The 19,342-nt window shown below is 36.9% G+C and overlaps 1 long non-coding RNA gene across 1 annotated transcript; it reads left to right on the top strand.

Annotated features, from left to right (window-relative positions):
• Positions 1–2,365: 2,365 nt before the first annotated feature.
• Positions 2,366–8,925, top strand: LOC132686955 (uncharacterized). Its single transcript, XR_009613911.2, has 3 exons — positions 2,366–2,458; positions 4,266–4,360; positions 8,852–8,925. It is a non-coding gene; the product is annotated as an uncharacterized LOC132686955 (long non-coding RNA).
• Positions 8,926–19,342: the final 10,417 nt, after the last annotated feature.

The raw sequence follows: 19,342 nt of genomic DNA, 5'->3' as shown, positions 1-19,342 counted from the left end.
GCTGTGCATTTTTATAGGATTTATCTACCATTCTTTGGCACACATGACGTCTGCTTATCAAGATAATGAAGGTGCACTACTGTCCAAATTAGTGAAAGCAAACTAAGCTGTTTTTAGTGTTCTCAGCCTAGAGAGAAAAAAATATACTTATCAATGAATAGCTGCATACACGATATAGTTTTTTTTTTTTTTTACGTTTATTTTATTATTGTGAGACAGAGCATGAGCATGGGAGGGGTAGAGAGAGAGGAGGAGACACAGAATCTGAAGCAGACTTCAGGCTCTGAGCTGTCAGCACAGAGCCCAATGTGGGGCTTGAACCCACCAACCGTGAGATCATGACCTGAGGCGAAGTCGGACACCCAACTGACTGAGCCACCCAGGTGCCCCCATGATATAGTTTTTTGATTTGACCCAGTAAGGAGACCATAGGTACAATTGTTTACTCTTCTCCTTTTTTTTTTAAGTTTATTCATTTATTATTTCTGAGAGAGAGAGGGCACTAGTGGGGTATGGGCAGAGAGAGAGAGGGAGACACAGAATCTGAAGCAGGCTTCAGGCTCTAAGATGTTAGCACAGAGCCTGATGTGGGGCTCGAACTTATGAACTGTGAGATCATGACCTAAGCTGAAGTCAGACACTTAAGCGACTGAGCCACCCAGATGCCCCTTCTTTTCTTTTCTTTTTTTTAAATTTAATATTCATTTTATTTTCTGAGAGAGGAAAAAAGAAAGCAGGGGAAGGGCACAGAGAGAGGGAGACAGAATCTGAAGCGGGCTCTGTGTTGACAGCAGAGAGCCCAATGCAGGGCTTGAACTCACCAACAGTGAGATCATGACCTGAGCTGAAGTCAGACGCTTAACCCACCAAGCCAACCAGGCACCCAGAACTCTTCTTGATTATGCTGATGATACCAGGACCTATCTGTCTTCAGCCTCGGCCAATGTCAAGTTCAATGGAGATAAGGTGGGGGACTACTATATCTTGTTTGTTTCAAGTCTTTTAAACCTTTTATAGCACTGATTTCTAGGATTCTCTTGGGAATGGAATGCAGTATTGCTTTTGATTTGCTGTTTTGATTGGGGGTTCTACTTAACTCTTTCTATCATAATAGACCTTACTACTTGGATTGGAAGCCAATGCTAGGATTCTACCAACTGCTGAGTATGCTATTCCAATATACATTCTGGAATAATGGAAGTAATTATAGGATGGGTTTGTAAATGTCAGGACCCACTGTGAGTTGCACTTCAGCCCAACTTCATTTATGACTTGACTCTATAAATCAAACTCCACTGAGTGACCATAGTAACATTCTGGGTTCCTAGGGATTCATGGCAGCTCATAGCCATTGGTGTTCAATAATTCTTGAGGAGTATTCCTCTTTTCCCAGTGTGCAGTTACCCCAGTAAATGACACAAGGCCTTTCGGAAAAATCCAGGAGCTCTGGGTTTGAAATGGACTCACTACTATGGTGAAGGTTCATGACTTAAATCAGGGTCTACCTACAAGACTTACAATTTTTTGTTTGTTTGGTTGGATGGTTGGTTTGGTTTGATTTGGTCTGGTTATATAGTATGCTGCTCAGTTATTTAGTCCTAAGGACTACGTGATCCATTAAGATTGCAGAAGAGTCTTGATAAAATTAGTCTATCCCTCCAGCCCTGCTGCCTATTACAGCTACCGTGGCCATTTGCCTCTGTGGGTAAGTACTCCCGATTAGCGTTTGCATTCCAGGTTCCCATCATTCCTGTTGAAATTCAAGAGCTCATTTAAATGGCAGCATCTCCTTCCTTCATTCCCAGCCTAGAAGGACAGACACTTTAGCATCTCTTAAAAATAGTCTCATTTCCTTGACCATTCAACTTTGTATGCCGAAGTAAAGGAAGTATCACTTGGTACCTCTGGAGAGGATATAGGGGGTTGTCTAGCAGGTCACACATGATCAATCCATTTCAAGATTGATCCACTCTGTGTCTCTGAGTGTTTAGATTTGTTCTTCCGTATCAGTGATAGTCCTAGGGATGGATCTACCTCTTGAGGGAATTTTGGAAATCTGTGGAACCATTAGATGTCATAGTGATTAGGGACGTTGCCAGGGGCCAGGAATAGTAAATGTCCTGCAATTAATGGGACAGATTGACTCAACAAAGAATTGTACTGCATCCTGTACAATATTCAGTGGTCCTCTGGATATTACTGTATGTGAAAAATCTGTTTACAATAATTTGAACCTAGAGCCTAACTCCATCTAATATCTAAACAGACTACTTTTGCAATATTTTAATTGAAAATTTAAAATTTTTCTGGAAAGCAAGATTCATATAAATAAAGATATTATTATATTGTTTTTTCAGAACTTTATCAATACTTGTTTCACCATTTTGGAAAAATCCTATCACTGACTGCACTACTGCTTATGAACTTCAAAAGAATACATCTGTATCATCTGGAGAAGGTGATTCTGAATATAGATTCAGACTTAGGACTATTTTACAGTGTCTTCTAGTGGAGTTGTGCCTAAGCATTCATACATTGAATTGATACTTTCCTTTTATTTCAGTATGTCACAGATAGACTATTATGTTGATTTAAAAATGATATGTATAAGTAGATTATATTAACTATGAATTTCGGTCAAAACAAAGGGGATATTACCAAAAAATATAAAAAGGGGATATTGGGTCTAATAGGGTAGAGAATCACTTTCATATAATACCAAAGAATTTCTGCTATCTCAATGTAACTCAGCACAGAACACTGTTAAATCAAAGCCAACAATTAGAACTATTCTTAGCTGCTTGAGTTAGCTCACTGAATCCAGAATCTCTCATGGATACATGCCAATTGATAAATTCAGCCCAGTCCAAAGTTATGTTCCTGCCTCCTGGTCTAACATCCTTAGAATTTATTACCACACATATTCACTGTCCAGGGTTTGGACAATGTAAACTAGCACTTAGAAGCAGCCAGCTTGCCTGACAGTTTTTGACTCCTGGTGAGTACCACCCTCCACCTTCTTGCTTAAGATCTATTGCAGCTGACATGACATCTGCTAGAGACTTGCCTTTAATAGACAATTCCTTCAAAGTCATTACAGGTGGTAATTTAAGTTTTTTTTTTTTCTTTTTTTAATCACTAGTCCTTGAACTACCAATGTCCCTTCCTTTTCTCATTATGGTTTTCTGATAATGTTTCGTAGAGGATATGTCTTCCTGCATGTTATGGAAGAGGACAAAAAAATAGAAATTTCTTTCAGAATAATGTTCTAGATGATTTTCGGAACTATGTTATGCCCCTTTCCCCTTCCCCTCCCCATTGGATTGTTAGTCAACAAATATTTATGGAGAATCTGTTATGTGCTAGACGTTAGGTAGCTGTCAGGGCAATAAGACTGGCATTGTCCCCGCTCCCATGGCATGTTAAAGGTACTGTTTCCTTCCTCATATTCTGTAGACTTTTTCATGGTCTTCATTTCTTTATGCAGTCAGATCTTTCCAGACTTTTGTCAATAACAGTGGCAGTTGAATGGATCCTTGTTAATAACAATGACAGTTGAATGGATCCTTAGTTATCTGATTTTGGATTGTATCCAAGCATCTGCTAATTTAATTCCAAGAGCATGTATCTACTATATGTAAAACAGTGTAGGAGAGAGGGCAAATAAAATAGCTAGCATGTACTGAATGCTTAATAAGTGTCAATCACTTTTTTAAAATTTTTTTAAAATTTTTTTTGAGAGAGAGAGAGCATGATGTGCACATGCAAGCAAGGGGAGGGACAGAGAGAGAGGGATAGAGAGAGAATCCCAACCAGGCTCTCAATGCAGGGCTCAGTCTCATGAGCTGTGAGATCACGACCTAAGCTGAAATCCAGTGTCAGACACTTAGCAGACTGAGCCACCCAGTCACCCCAAGTGTCAGTCACTTCTAAGGACTTTGCACGTATAACTTGTTTAGTCCTCCACCACTTTATGAGGTGTTGCTGTAATTACTACCATTTTACAGATGAAGAAATGGAGGCATTAAGTGGTTTAGAAGCTTGCTCAAGGTCACCTACCAGGGATTAAATACAGGTGATGCATATCTGGGGCCAAATCTCTTAACTATGTACATGTGGTAATAAGATACAAAGTTGAAAAATAAGACTTGCTTCAAACATCTTGTCATGGAAGGAAAGCTTTGAAAGATTCTTCAGGTTTTTTAGAATAGCTCAGGTAACCTCTCTGTTGACGTTTTTTTCCTTTCACCTTTTATTTCTTCTAGGGATTCACTTGACCATTCATGAAGTTGTGCTTCTTTATGTTGACTTTTTGATCTTATTGTTTATCTTCCCAATGAAAATGGAGAATTTCTTGAAGGTAGGAACCATATTTATCTATCCTTTTATTTTCAGCACCTAATATACAATAGAGTATTACTAAATATAAGTACTAAATAAACGCTTATATTCAAAATAAATAGCAGAATTATTCATACTTAATATTTATGAATACATTTTGCCTAAAGGTACAATAGTGTTTTAAAGCCTTTGATTGAATAAGTCTCAATAACATTCTCATAGGAGAGTTAAACATTATTATCCTGTTTCACAATCAAGGGCTTAATTGTCAAAAGGTCAAGTGGCTCACAAGTTATAAAATCAGTCAGTAGAGGAAAAAACAGAATCTAACAGTTTCTTCCCTTAATACAAAAAGATTCCCCCAAAGTTAAATGAATTCTCATAAGGATACAAAAAAAAAAGTAAGATCTTTATCAAAACTCAAGCAATATTTAAACAGAAAACATTTACTTATGTTAACTTTAGGAGTACATTATTTTGAAAAGCAACTATGAAGATCATGTTGAGAAACTTCTTTCCATGCTATTTTTGTTTTCTACACATTATTTTAGTAATACGGGCTATATCCTCCCATGAGATCTACAGGGCGGATATGAGATAAGCCAGAGATGAGTTAACTTGTTTTGGCTTGAATAAGGAAATGTGGCTGCTCCAGATGCTTCCATGCTCCAAGCACATCAGATCTAGTAGGCAATAGAAACTGTGCTAAGACTCAAAGAGGGAGGCAGTTTTAGCTAATAACAAAGTCTACCCCTTCAGTGTTTCCCTAGACAAAGATTTTTTTTTAAAGAAAAATATTATTACAGCGTAGTTCTAGATTAGCTCTTCGTAAACAACCTTCAACAAAGGATGAGCCTAGAGTCTTGACTTTTTTTTTAAATATAGAAAAGTTATTTTTACTCTTCAATGTGTCTCAGGGACTGCTTTCCCTACCTCTGTTCATGGCTTCACCATCCATTGAAATGACCAAGCTAGAAACTGCAGATTTATTCTCCATAGCTCCTTCTTCCTCACCCTCACATGTCAATGGTTTTCCAAGTCCTGCTCATTTTATTTTCTAAGTATACACATCTCTATTGCCTCTTCCAAAGGTCTAGCTTCTATATGACAGTCTTCTAGATCGTTTTCCTGCCTCCAGTTTCATCTTTTCTCAGGCATTTTTCCTCCCTAATCTGGTAAAGTTATTAACCTAAAATTCACTAAAGGCTCACCCTTGCCTACAGATGAGAATACAACCTCCTTAGTAAGATATTCATGCCCAATCTTTATAATCAACTATTTTCTTCTATTTCCTTGAAACCATATATGCTAACTGCAAGTTCTTTCTTGCCATTCCCCAAACATCTCCAACATCTTAAGCTCTTTTATGTTTCACTGTCCTTGCCCATGATGTTCCCTTGGCTTGCAGAGTTCTTCCTCTGTATTCATCACATGGCCAACTCCTAGACTTCTCTCAAATCCCAGCACAAATGTGGCCTCCCTACCAAGGATTTCTTGACTTTCCTATTTAATTAATCACTCTCATTTCACACCCATGGCAGAAACTCCTCCTTCTCAGTGAATAACCTCATTATGCCCCACATTTCCCATCTCCTTACTAATGAGGTAGGGCCACATGTTTTCTTCTGGTCAAAGAGCTATGAGTACAAGTGAGAGGTGCCACTTCTGTTCCAAAACACTTAAAAGTTGGTGCGTGACCTTCCAACTTTCTTTTCTCTCCTGGGAAACCATGGAGGAATTTTGACTAGATGGCAGAACCACAAGATAGAAATGGCCCAAACACACCACACGGGGGGAGCTGCTCTGGAAAGTCCTTTGAAACTGCATTAGAATTCATATAAGCAAGAAATAAACTTTTATTGGTTAAGTCACTGAGATTTGGTGCTTATTCATTACTACAGTGTTACCTCACCTATCTTGACTAATTCAACATTCTGCCTATCTCTGTTTAGCCTTTCATTATGCTAAATTACAATAATGTATTAATTATTTTTCTCCTATACTATGAGCCCTCAAGGTCAGACCCAATGCCTTATTTTTTGCATCTAACATAGTGTAACAACCCAAACTGAGCTTGTTGAAAATTAAATTCAGTATCATCAAACTTTATCCCCAAATTTGTTCTTCAGTATTTCCTATCTCAGTAAATGACATCACCATTAACACAGTCACTCAATTCAGGATCTGGAATTAACTTTCTTTATTTTATTTTATTTTCATGTTTATTTATGTATTTTGAGAGGAGAAGGAGGGGCAGAGGAAGGGAGAGTGAGAATCCCAAGCAGGCTCCTGCAGAGAGTAATTTGGAGCAATAAAAGGAGCATGTTTTAAGATTTGCAAATATGATCATATTACTTCCATGCTTAAATAAGACCAGATACATATGAGAAATGTATTTTGGTTGTCTGAATGACCAAACACATACGTTCATACATACATACATATATATGTTATATATATAAAACATACATATATATTTCTAATAAATTGCCATATTATACCTCCCCTTGGATTTCAAGTGTGTTCGGGGAATAGCCCTGTCTTGCCTGTTTCTAGCTGCTGACACACAACAGGCAGTACAAACTATTTGTTGAATAAACAAATGAATGAATGAATACTTGGAAACCAGCAGGTGCTCAACAGGTGTTTCTTGAATAGATAAATAGCCAACAGCTAGCTCATATATATTTAAGCAAATATGAATTTCAATACATTCTGAAATGTTTTATCAATGCATATTTTAACTTTCAGTGCTCTTTCTCTTCTTTTATGTCAGCCCACAGCCCTTGAAACCTTTAAAATTCTAATCTGTGGCTCATTTATTCACTCTTTTATTGGGGGAGGAGGATGCATTTATGCATCTGAGTTACACAATATCACTTAAAATTTTGTGTTATTTTGTAAATGTGCTTCAATAATTTTAACATTTATATACTCTGTCTTCTTGACTGAATTATAAAATCACTTAAAAGTGAAACTATGTGGGTGCCTAGGTGGTTCAGTCGGTTAAGAATCTGACTTCGACTCAGGTCATGATCTCACAGTTCATGAGTTCAAGGCTTGCACCTGGCTCTCTGCTATCAGCACAGAGCCTGCTTCAGATCCTTGGTCCCCTGCTCTCTCTACCCTTCCCCTGCTCATACGTGTTCTCTCTCAAAAATAAATAACATCAAAAAAAAAAAAAAAAAAAGAACTGACTATGAGTGGTGTTTTGAAACTCTTGCCTCCCCTCACAACCTTAACCCTTCTGGTGCCTAGCCTTCTGCCTAAGCAGATCACTTAGTTTTGTAATAGTAATTGAAGGATTGGCAAGAGGTGGCCTACAAGAGTGAAAGATGGTTGGGAGAAATGCTCAACAGGCAGATAACTGGAATGGATTCCTGGCTTTGCCTAAAGGTAGAAATGAATTTTGGGGCTGGCGTCTAGGGCTAGGGTCAGAGGTACAAGGTACTTGGTGTTCATCGTTTTCATTTTGTTGGGCTCCATCCCAGCATGCATTTTTCCCAACAATTCAGTCAGTTGTGTTTGATGACCCCACGTTATGTGTAAGACACCCTAAAATCAATACATGGAAAATAAAATTGTTTCTCTGAGGTCCTTTTGAATATATTGAAATCTTACAAAAACCTAAAGTAAACTGCATTTATTCATTACAAATTAGTTAATGTTAAGATCTAACTTATCTACTTTTTTTCTTACACCCTTCCATCTCTCATTAGTATTAATATTTAAAACAAAACAAAAACAAAAAATCTTAGTGATCTGGAATCAGGTAATGTGGAATATTAAAGACCCATCTCATATAAATGAAATCAGACACAAGTGAATTTATTCTTTGTGTGTCACTGGCCATTGCCTTGATCCGCCTGTGCTAAGAAGGGCTCTTCCCTAGGCTGTTCTGGCATAGCAGTGGGAAACACATTCTATTCTATTCTATTCTATTCTATTCTATTCTATTCTATTCTATTCTATTCTATGCTAGCTCCAGTGCTGCTATGTAATTATATATCACAGATGAGGGGATAAGACTGATCAGGAGGGATGCCTGATGACAATGACTCTTTCATGCATTCAACTGACATTGATATGATGTTTTTATAATGAGCTATCCAAGAAGGAAGTTCCAGAATAAGAAATACTCCAGTGTTTGAAAATAATGTAAAGCTGTCCTGTTAATTAAAATGCTCCTGTACACAAAATGAGGGAAAAGTATTATAATTCTCAGTTGTTACACCTTACTTTCATGAAAATGTTCAGATGTTATACATTTTGAGTGAAGAAAATCCATTCTTATAATTACTGAAATTAAAATTTAAATAAAATCACAAAGTTTTGGATTTGGAACATATCTTACAGCTATAGGTAGATATGATTTTGGCATCTTGTTGTGACTACTTGAATTTTTCTAGGTTACTAAGTTGTTACTTTTACTGGTATATTTTAGACATCAGTGAATATTATATTGTGACAAATTTAGGCATATTAAGATATAATTTATTCCTATTTTTAGGTACCATAACTGATGAAGAAAAGCAGGCTCATCTTCAGTACCCACACAGAGTCACGATTTCTAAGATATAGCAGGTTCACTTTGTGTCTACTGAAACAAAGTAAAGGTAGTATTTAACAATGGTATTAGTCAGGTCAGCTGCCTTAACACATACCATAGACTGAGTGGCTCAAACAACAGAAATTTATTTTCTCACAGTTTCAGAGGCTCAGAAGTCCAAGATCAGGGTGTTGGCCAAGCTTGCAGACAGCCACCTTCTTGATGTGTCCTCACAGGGGAAAGAGAGAGAGAGAGAGCGAACCCATGTGTCAGTGAGTAAGCACTTGCTCTCTGGTGTCTCTTGTTTTTTAAATTTTTTTTTTTAATATTTACTTATTTTTGAGACAGAGAGAGAGAGAGAGAGAGAGAGAGAGAGAGAGAGCAGGGGAGAGGCAGAGAAAGAGGGAGACACAGAATCCGAAGCAGGCTCCAGGCTCTTAGCTGTCAGCACAGAGCCTGATGCAGGGATCAAACTCACGAATAGTGAGATCATGACCTGAGCTTGAGTCAGACACTTAACCAGGGCCTTAACCAGGGCCTCCCAGGTGCCCCTGTCTCGTGTCTCTTCTTACAAGGGTACTAATCTCATCAGACCAGGCCCCCACCCTCATGACTTCATCTAAACCTAATTATTCCCTAAAGCCCTATCTCCAAATACCATCATATTGGGAGTTGAGGTGTTAACATATGAATCTTGGGGTCCACATTCAGCCAATAACAATTATTTAAAGGCTTTTTTTTTTTCCCTTGAGCATTTCTGGCTATTGCCATGGTGCCGGTTTCTGGAGTGTGTTATTTTTTACATTCTGCTGGGTTTTTATTTCTCAGACTTTAACAGTTTGCTTTGACCTTCATTTTGTGACATACTGAGAAGAATTCTTTGGAAGTGATTATTTTCTTTTTCTGCTTAAGAAGCCATATGGAGTATTTTTGACTTACTTGCCTTATGTACTGATTATATTGTATTCCTGCTTTATAGCCTGTAGTATTTTCTTTGCTAAAACTGCAGTGATGTCATAGAGGTCCTTTCTATTCAGACTGTACTTTCCACAGTTCGTTCCAGAGTAAGTGACCAGTGCTTCCATTAGCACAAACGTTCACATGCTATTAAAAACAAAACAAGGGTGACTTATGCCTAAAAGCTTCTACTGACATGCATGCAATAGATATGCAAAAGACCATCTAGATCTTTGAAAGCAAATGTCATTCTTGTATTCAGTTAAGATTCTGATGTCAAATTACTTCCTGGAATGACTTTTCCATAAAATCAGTTTGAGTCAGTATTAATTCTTGCTTTGGAAAATCCTGTCCTGCGTGGTTAACAAATGGGGATAGTGAACACACCCCAAAGATCAAAGGTGAAAGTTAGTAGAAAACAATTATTACTTCAGTCAAATGTGATTGGAGAAAGGACTAAAAGTCCTATACCTAAAATTGTGGTGCACTAATACTTAAAAGCAAGTGAAGGACTCCAATTACCATATAATTCACTGGGCAGTTGAAGAAATGTGATGTGTGGGAAGAGGATTGTCTGGCTTTGCTGTAATTAAGCTGAGTGGGTTATTAGGTGACCCTGTCTGTGGACTTGGATGAAAATGGACCCTTTTCCCCTTCATGTGGAACTAACACTTACTAAGCCTTGTCACTACAGCATATTTATGAAGTCCTTGAGTGGTTTAACATTAACATTTAACTTCTAAACTTTAATAATTCAGGTTGCAACCATGGAAAAAATAACCTGTGTGCATAACTTGAGGCAAATTGAACTTTCCTTCCCCTAAGCTGATCTTAGCTGTGATAGTCATTGTTTTGGGGGATGTAATTCAAACTAAAAATATGTGTATTAAAAAAATTTTTTTTACCATTTTTATTTATTTTTGAGAGACAGAGACCAAGCGTGAGCAGGAGAGGGGTTCTTTAAAGACCATGAGTCTTTGAAGACAAAGACTCTGTAGCCAGACTATGCATGTTTGAATCTCAGCTCTGTCACTTACTAGCTGTGTGATCTTCAGCAAGTTCCTGAGCCATTCCTATAAAATGGCATGATAGTAAAAATACCTACTTATAAAGTCATTGCAAAGATTAAATGGGGTTAATATACTTAAATGAATTGCTTAAAATGTCATTGCTACCTAGAAAACTCCAAATAAGCTGCTATTATTATGCACAGTGGTTAGGTGCATTGGCTCTAGTTTCAGACATCCAGAGCTTAAATCCAGACTCCACCACCAGCTGAATGACCTTGGGCAAGTTACTTAGTATCACAGTGCCTTAATTTCTTCATCTGAAAATGGGGATAATAATAGACATGAGAACTGATTGAAATAATAGACGCAAAATGATTAGAAATGTCCCTGGCACATAGTAAGTGCTGAGAAAATATTAGCAATGGATATAATAATCACATTAGGGAGACCAAATTATATTCATGTCTCCGAAATACCAACTGAGATATGATATCAAATGAAAAATGCTATATCCTGTTTCACCAGCCTCGAGAACAATTTAAGGTCACATATTTTTAGTAGTAATGACTCCAAACATCTATCTGGCTTATTATGAAAATTCTTTCCTTTTCTAGGTCCCTATGTCATGGTAAATGCAGGAACCCAGGAGTTGTTACTCAACCTCTAGGGGTCAGTTCTGATGACTCCTCCCTGCTATTGAAAGGCCACTGTCTCTCCTGCAGTATAACCTCAGTGTACTGGGTCAGAGAAGTTCTGTTGCCAGCCCAACCTTTCAGTTTGCTCAAACCACAAAGTCCTTTTTCTCACCTTCCTAATGTCCAGCTAGGGGCAGACTCTATGATCCAAGCAAGACCATCACAATAATTAACAGTATATTTCCTAAGGTCCCAGTTAATTCAATTTTAAATAATGGTATAATAACAAAGATAACTAGAAAATGTCCAAATGTTTGGAAATTAAGCAACACACTTTTAATAACCTATGGACCAAAGTAGACTTTGAGCAGAAATCAGGAAATATTTTGAATTGAATAATAACAGTGATGGTGTGGCACATCAAAACTCATGGAATGTAGCTGAAAGTGGTGTTTAGAGGAAAATTTATGTCCTTAAACACACGTATAAGGGGGGAAATGGCTGAAATTAATTATCTAAGATTTCAGTCAAGAAATTAGAATGGGAGGGGCACCTGGGTGGCTCAGTCAATTAAGCATCTGACTCTTGGTTTTGGCTCAGGTCCTGATCTCACGGTTCATGAGTTTGAGCTCCACATGGGGCTCTGTGCTGATAGTGCTGAGCCAGCTTGGAATCCTCTCTCTCCCCCCACCTCTCTCTGCTCCTCCCCTGCTTGTGTTCTCTCTTTCTCTCTCTCTCTCTCTCTCTCTCTCTCTCAAAATAAACTTTAAAAAGTTAAAAAGTAAAAAGAAATCAGAACAAGATATCAAACTCAAAGTTGAAGGAAGAAGATAATAAAAAGAAGAAATGAGTAACATGGTAAACAAACAATAAAGAAAAATTTAAAAACCAAAAGCTGGTAATTTATAATAATTAAACTGACAGATCTAGTAAGTTAAAGGAGAGAACATACCAATTTTAGGAATAAAGTTCCTGCCATCATTAAAAAGAGAATAAGAGGCTATTATGAGTAACTTTATGCCAATAAATTTGAAATGTAGATGAGATTGACAAATTCCTTGAAAAATACAAGTTACTAAAACTGACTATAGAAGAAATAGAAAATTTAAATATTTATTTATTTATTTACCTATCTATTTATTTATTTTTAAATTCCTTTGAGCTGTCAGCACAAAGTCTGCTATAGGGCTTGAACCCACAAACCATGAGATCATGACCTGAGCTGAAGTTGGATGCTCAATCGGCTAAGCCACTCAGATGCCCCAATTCTATATTTATTTTTAAAATAATCCACAATTAAAATGTCTTCTCCTCTTTTACCCCCCCACCAAAAAACAAAAACAAAAACAAACAAAACCAGAAACAGATGGCTTCACTGGTGGATGATTTCAAGCATTTAAAGATGAAATAACACTTAAAATAATTCTTCTAGAGTAAAAAAATAAGAATACTTCCCATCTTGTTTTGTAAAGCCAACATAATCTTGGTACTAAATCCTGACAGGGATGTAAGAAAAGGGGGAGGGGGGGACATAAGAGGGCAATTTCTCTCATTAACATAGATTTTAAAATCCTAAATATAACATTAGAAATTAAGCTCAGTGTAAGGTAAAAAAAATAATAGCATAACCAAACTGGGTTTATTTCAGGAATACAAGGTTGGTTTAGCATTTAATAAATAAATGAATGCAATTCAGCACATTAACAAACATAGTAATATATGGTTTGGATAATAGAAAAGTCATGAGCATTTCAGTAGATGCAGAAAAATCATGACCAATTCCAACATTTATTCATAATTTAAAAGATAAAATCTCTCATCAAACTAGTAATATAATAGAAATTCCTTAATCTGATAAACAGTAAATATAGAAAATGTACAACAGATATTATACTTGTGAAATGTTGAAAACTTTCCCCCTGAGATCAGGAACAAGATGAAGATGCCCACTTTCACCATTTCTGTTCAACGTTATACTAGATGTTCTAATCAGTGCAAGTAGAGAAGTAAAAGAACTAAAAGGTATTAAAAAGGAAAATAAGAAATAACCTGTCAGTATACATAGATGACTTAATTGTGCAGATAAAAAATTTTTAAATGATTTACAAACTATTGGAAATAAAAGTGAATTTCGCAAGGTTGGTCAATTGCTGGATATAAGGCCAATATAAGAAAATCAATTCTCTTTTTATATTCTAGGAATAAACAATAGGATAAAAAAAAAAAGCAAATACCTAGAAAAATATTTAATAAAAAATGTGCCAGTTTCTACACAGAAAATAATAAAAGAGTACCAAGATAATCTAAAGAAGACCTAAGAAATGGAGAGATATACCTAAATATCTACATCTAAATATTTGTATTATGCATAGATATTAAGACATGGAAGATTCAATGCTGTATAGACGTCGTTCATCCCAAATTAATATATAGGTTGAATGGAATCATAAACAAAATTCAGGGTAGATTTTTTTTTAGTAGAAATTGGTACAAGCCAGGGAGAGGGAGAGAGAGAATCTTAAGCAGCCTCCATGCTCAGCGCAGAACCCAGCTGGGCACTTGACCCTACTACCCTGGAATCATGACCTGAGCTGAAATCAAGAGTCCGACACTCAATCAACTGAGCACCCAGGAGCCCTGCCAATTCTAAAATTAGACGGAAATGCAAAGGGCCAAGAATAAACACCATGGTCTTTAAGAAGAAAAAAAAGGGGGTTGGAGAACTTACCCTACTGGATATCAAAACTTATTATTAAGCTACAATAAAACAAAATACAGATGTTTGAAACAGACTACTTGAGTGTTTGGTGACAAAGTTCATAGTGCAGCCTAGTAGAGGAAAGAATAGTCTCATCAATAATGGTGATTTAGTGATAGGGTTGCCATATGGAAAAAATATATTTTGATCTCTACCTCATACTGTAAACAAAAATCAATGCTAGGTGGATTAAAGATTGATTTTAATTTTTTAAAAGTTTTTATTATTTATTTATTTAGAGAGAGTGGGATAGGGGCAAAGAGAGGGAGAGAGAGAATCCAAGCAGGCTCCACACTGTCAGTATAGAACCCAACATGGGGCTCGATCCCACAAACTGTGAGATCATGACCTGAGCTGAAATCAAGAGTTGGATGCCTAACCAACTAAGCCACCCAGGCACCCCTTAATGATTTAAATGTCAAAGATAAGACAAAATTTCCAGATCACAGCACAGGAGGATATGCTAATATCCTTAACAATTTTAAACAAATAAAAATAGCACTAGTCTTCAAGTTCAAAATTAGATTACATTTAAATTAGGTATTTCTTTCATCAAAGGACACCCTTAAATGAAATGGTAAAATATCTGTGACTTTTGCTTCAGAATAATTAAATGGTGATGGGAGGGGGCGAGGCGGGATAGAAATATGAAAGCATAGCTGAAACTAGATTGGTTGTATATCTTGTTTTTGAAACTGGGGTTTTATTGCATACTTCTTCCACTTTTATTTATGTTTGAATTTTCCCATAAATAAAAGTTTAAAAACAAGAGACACTATTAAAAAGGGAAAAGACAAACCGGAGTGAAAGAAGTTACTTACAATACATAGAACCAGGAAAGGGGCCTATGTCTAAAATGTATGAAGAATACCTACACAAGGGGTTGCCTGGGTGGTTCAGTGGTTGAGCATCCAACTTCGGCCAGGTCATGATCTCACACCTCATGGGTTCGAGCCCCGCATTAGGCTCTCTGCTGTCACCACGAGCCAACTTCAAATCCTCTGTCTCTCTCTCTCTACCCTTCCCCTTCTCACACACTCTCTCTCAAACATAAATAAACATTAAAAAAAAAAAAAGAATACCTACACATGATTAAGGAAAAGACATTCAACTCAACAGAAAAATGAACAAAAACAAGTGAGAAGGCACAAAAGAGGATTTTAACCCAAATGGTTAAAAAAACAAAGGAAAATGATGTCAGTCTAATTAGTAATTAAAGAATTAGAAATTAAAGCCACAATTCAATACTCACATTCAATGGCATAAGTAATTTATCATTTGTTTATATATTTATAATATACACACATGTAATACACACACACACACACATACATACTGGAGTGACAGGCCCTCGAGTTCAGCACCAGTACCATAATGATGTTAACCTAGAATGGTGAAGATTAAAAACATTGACAATACCAAGTGTTGGTGAGCAGGTGGTGTAACCAAAACTCTCATACACAGTTGGTAGGTGAGAATTTTGGTACAACTAATTTGGAAAAGAGTTTAGGAATATCACCAAATTTGAATATGCCTATCCCTATAACTCAGCAATTCCATTCCTAGCTAGATACCCTTAAACGTGTGTGTGTGTGTGTGTGTGTGTGTGTGTGTGTATCTCCAAAGGACAAGTAAGAATTTCAGTAGTAACAAGTAATATTATTCATAATAGCTGGAAACTGGAAATGACTGAAGTGTCAACAAACAATAGAATGAATAAACAATCATAGTTTATTTATGTTATAGAACACCACGCAATAAAGAAAAATAATGAACTATTGCTACATACATCAATATAGATGCATATAAAAAACACAATATTGGTCAAAAGAAGCCACCCATATATAAAATACAAACTGTGTGATTTTACTTAAATAGCCTTCAAAAATGAGCAAAACTGATCTAATATTACTGTGGAGGACAGAAGAATAGATATCACATATGGGACTTGTGGATTAGGGCAGGATGATTGTCGAGGGACAGGATGGGGCTTTTGGATTAGGACAATATTCTGTTTCTGGACCTGGGTAGTGATTACAGAAGTGTTTGCACTTTGTGATATGAGCTATCGAACTGTACCCTTTGAATTTGATACAAATTCAAAGGGTTTTTTGATATGTAGATTGTACTTCAATAAGGATGTCTATTAAAACAGGAGAATGAGAGGGAATTCTGATAGATGAAAAAGTCACTTCAGTGTAGCAGAATTGTGAGTGAATTTAAAAAAAAAATCTTGCTTTTAATTTGGTTGTTACAATAAATAAAATTTGGGTGGGATAAAAAGTAATGTAGCCTTTGTTCAAATGCAAACTGGAGATGGGAGACCCTTGAATTCTGGGCCAAGACCACAATCATTTCAGCCAGAAAAAATTTTAGAGCTGCTATCAGAACAGCCTCCCAAAGAATCTTGCTCAAAAAGCTGTGAACTTCTAATTTTGAACAATATAGTTTCCAGGTACATCCTCCAAATAAAACCCCACAAACCTACTGCAATATATATCTGAGTAGTTGAATAAGGAAATGAACTATTAGACAATTAAATGTTGAAAGAAAACTACTAATAATATTGAAAGAACCTCTCTTTCTTCTTTTTTTAGAGTTGAATTTTTAAAATTGAGGTATAATTGGGGCACCTGGGTGTCTCAGTCGGTTAAGCATCCGACTTCGGCTCAGGTCATGGTCTCACCGTTCGTGGGTTTGAGCCCCGCGTTGGGCTCTGTGCTGACAGCTCCGGAACCTGAAGTCTACTTCGGATTCTGTCTCCCTCTCTCTCTGCCCCTTCCCCGATCGCTCGCGTGCGCGTGCTCTCTCTCTCTCTCTCAAAAATAAACATTAAAAAGATTTTAAGTTGAGGTATAATTGACATATAACATTAGTTTCAGGTATACAGCATAATGGTTTGATATTTGTATCTCTTGCAAAATGGTCACCACAATATGTCTAGTTAACATCCATCACCATTTACAGATACATTTTTTTCCCTTGTGATGAGAACTTTTAATATTACATTATTACATTGTGATGAGAGCTTTTAGGAGCTACTCTCCTAGCAACCTTCAAATATGCAATATGGTATTATTAAAAAAATTTTTTTTTGTTTATTTATTTTTGAGAGACAGAGAGAGAGCAAGAATGGGGGAGGAGCAGAGAGAGACACACACACAGAATCCAAAGCAGGCTTCAGGCTCTGAGCTCTGTTGGCACAGGGCTCAAACCCATGAACCGTGAGATCATGACGCTTAACCGACTGAACCACCCAGGCACCCCCAATACAGTAGTATTAACGTTAGTCACCACGCTGTTCTCTGTGGTGGGATACAGTCCACATCTGATTAGCAGAATAACAAAATTTTTGAGACGTGATGTTCTTTGTTCCTTTGATAGGAAGATTTTGGGTTGGGGAGGGATTGGTCTTTGCTCCTCATTTTGAGAAATGTTTCCTTTTTTTATTGCTTTATAATAAAGTTCTAATTTAAATTTTATAAATTATGATGTGTGTACTTCTCTCTTCCTTTTTAAACTAGCATCACAGTATAAAGATGTTCTAAATTGGGAACATGGGGCTGGGTGGGAAGAAAGGGCTTTACTTCATACACGAGGAATCCTGTCTTTACCTGAGCATGGCCACAGCAGATATCTTATCTTGTTATGCTTGGACTTGTACCAAGGATCCATGAAGGATCTATAAACCTAACACAAAGGATTGTGTGCGGTTAGTGTAACTTTGAAGAGGGATATTCTAATTCTCTTCCAGTATCACATTAGTTTTCATCTAATTTAGAATTCCCATTTGATAGCCTAAAATCCTTGGAAGTTCAAGGTAGCTCTTCTTTACACTTGACCCTGATCTTTACACAACAGAAAAGGCAATGGCACTGGATTGGGAACCAAAAAGTGCAGGCTCTAGTCTTGATTTTGCTGCTTACTAGTCTATAGTGATTACTTAATCTCTTTGAGCCTTAGTTTCCTCAACTCTACGTATTTAATATCCCCTGCTTCAGAGTTATTACATTTTTCTTGAAAAGCCTAAGACACAAGGTAAATATAGGCTAACATCATTATGTTAGTAGTAGTCATTGTTATCTTTCGATCTCATTCTAAATTTTTTTTAAAAATCTTTTTTTTTTAACGTTTATTTATTTTTGAGACAGAGAGAGATAGAGCATGAACAGGGGAGGGGCAGAGAGAGAGGGAGACACAGAATCGGAAGCAGGCTCCAGGCTCTGAGCCATCAGCCCAGAGCCCGACGCGGGGCTCGAACTCACGGACTCACAGACCGTGAGATCGTGACCTGAGCCGAAGTCGGACGCTTAACCGACTGAGCCACCCAGGCGCCCCTCTCATTCTAAATTTAAAAGATAAGGCATATAGTATAGTGGTGATTAGTCTTGGGAAAAATACAGGGAAGTGAAGTCAGAATAAGGAATGGGAAAATGAACACATTGGTAAGTACAGATTTTTTAAAAGGGCAAAATTTTGATGTTAAAAGGTCAAATAACCTTTTAAATTATTTTTCTATGCCACACACTCTCACTTTGGATATAGTAGACATCTGTTGTGTTTTTCTACTTGTAACCTGCCCTCTTCTAGAAACAGCAATCTCTTTCCTTGGAGAACTGCTTTTCCCAAACTCCATGGTTTTCTGGTGGGCTGCTTAATGGCATTACTCCATTCAACTGGCTAGAGGTGGGTATGCCTGGGGATTTGCAGGTGACCCCAGCCAGGAAAACCAGCATCCTTCCTTGACATTGTTTACATAGACCCTGATGGGGGAAATCTCTTTTCTCTGGAGTTCTAAGTGGGATTTTTTAAATCTTGGAACTCCTTTGTGTAATAAACAACTCATCCCCTCATTCTACCTTTCTTGCTGCCTAGACACTGGTGGTTGGGAACTAAGATCATCTTTTGAGGGATCTGAAACCATTTCTCCCACATCTTTACACTTTGCTTCTAAACACCACATCTGTTTACTAGATAATGTAGTTTCTAAGCAGTTAAGAACATGTATTAAAGAGACACAGATTTAAAAACAAAAACACCAGGTAACCTTAAGTAAAAGAAAATCTCACACTTTTTTTTTTTTTTTTTAAGT

The sequence above is a fragment of the Panthera onca genome, chromosome F1 (genome assembly GCF_046562875.1).
Source record: "Panthera onca isolate mPanOnc1 chromosome F1, mPanOnc1 haplotype 2, whole genome shotgun sequence".
In the NCBI taxonomy this organism is placed as follows: domain Eukaryota; kingdom Metazoa; phylum Chordata; class Mammalia; order Carnivora; family Felidae; genus Panthera; species Panthera onca.
This window is presented reverse-complemented; position numbering and strand designations above follow the sequence as displayed.